At 40.2% G+C, this 1,352-nt stretch overlaps 1 non-coding gene across 1 annotated transcript; it reads left to right on the top strand.

The window, feature by feature from the left end:
- Positions 1-909: 909 nt before the first annotated feature.
- LOC122447726 lies at positions 910-1,016 on the top strand. The gene has a single exon (XR_006271375.1). It is a non-coding gene; the product is annotated as a U6 spliceosomal RNA (small nuclear RNA).
- Positions 1,017-1,352: the final 336 nt, after the last annotated feature.

Genomic DNA, 1,352 nt, shown 5'->3' with positions numbered 1-1,352 from the left:
AGGATAAGGAAAACATTACAAAACGTAACACCTCCTTGAATTAACACCTGAAATTTTCAAATGAATTCAACTCTTTTGAGGTTTGAAGTCCAGTTAGTTTGGGCAAGATATTATTTCCTGGCTTTGCGGGGAGGAGGGGAGAGATATTTTGGAGGTGGTTTACTGGAAAGTCTCTAAAAGGTCCAATATGTCAGGATGCTTTTCAAAGCAAACAGAAGACTGAAAATTCAGCAAATCCCCACAGACTAATGTCTTTTCGGGATTAGCTCCACCTAGACATAAACTGTCCCAGGGTAGCCTTGAGACGTGGTGGGTGTTTTACACAACCCACAACAACCCTGGGGTCCCCGTCCTCCACCACAAACAACCTCAGGAGAACTGAGTGTTTTCCTTCAGTTGGGAAGAGAAACACACGAGAAAAGAAGTTGTTTTCCCTACTGACTTCAAAACACTCATGAGCATCACAGTCAGGTTTGTTGTTGTTTTTTTTCTAATCTACATCCATGATGGCAGCTGCAAAGCATTTCCCCACACTCTTTAGGTTTTTCCAGAAGTTTGGTGGAAAAGATAATATTTTCCAATGTACATCAGTTATACCAGTTATAGTGTAGTTAGTATCTGGACCTATACTCTGCTTTCATAAAGTTGCATAAACTTACTGAGAACCCTAAAGACAAAATGCCCAAAGACACATGAATAGACGTGAGGACTGGTAGCTTCTATCTAATTTGATAGATATATATGTTATGAGAAAGTACAAAGCAGCAAATTAAATTTCTTCTGGGGATTGCCCAAAGGAGAGGCAAAATTCTATCAACTCTATTTTCTTCCTTCTTGCAGTTTCTGAATTTCCAAAAACTACTCATCAGGGGAGGATTGCACAAGGACTGTTTAGAGCAGCTGACTGATGTGCTCGCTTCGGCAGCACATATACTAAAATTGGAACGATACAGAGAAGATTAGCATGGCCCCTGCGCAAGGATGACACGCAAATTCGTGAAGCGTTCCTATATTTTTGAAAAAAAAAGAAAAGAAAAAGATAGAGCAGCTGACTGAAAAGAAGGTTGGAATTAGATCTAATGATTAAAAATCATATTTACATACAGTATGATTATAAACATACAAAGAGAAACTCCCACTTTGAAAAAGACTATAAAATGAATGAAAATACAGTAAAGAGTTTATGTGTGTGTTAGTGGCTCAGTCATGGCTGGCTCTTTTCAACCCCATGGGCTGTAGCCCACCAGGCTCCTCTGTCCATGGAATTCTCCAGGCAAAAATACCATTCCCTTCTCCAGGAAATCTTCCTGACCTAGGGATCGAACCCCAGTGTCTTGCGCTGCAGGCAGATT

Source organism: Cervus canadensis, chromosome 9 (assembly GCF_019320065.1).
Source record: "Cervus canadensis isolate Bull #8, Minnesota chromosome 9, ASM1932006v1, whole genome shotgun sequence".
Lineage (NCBI taxonomy): Eukaryota > Metazoa > Chordata > Mammalia > Artiodactyla > Cervidae > Cervus > Cervus canadensis.
The sequence above is the reverse complement of the archived record's forward strand: the minus strand, read 5'-3'. Positions and strand labels throughout refer to the sequence as shown.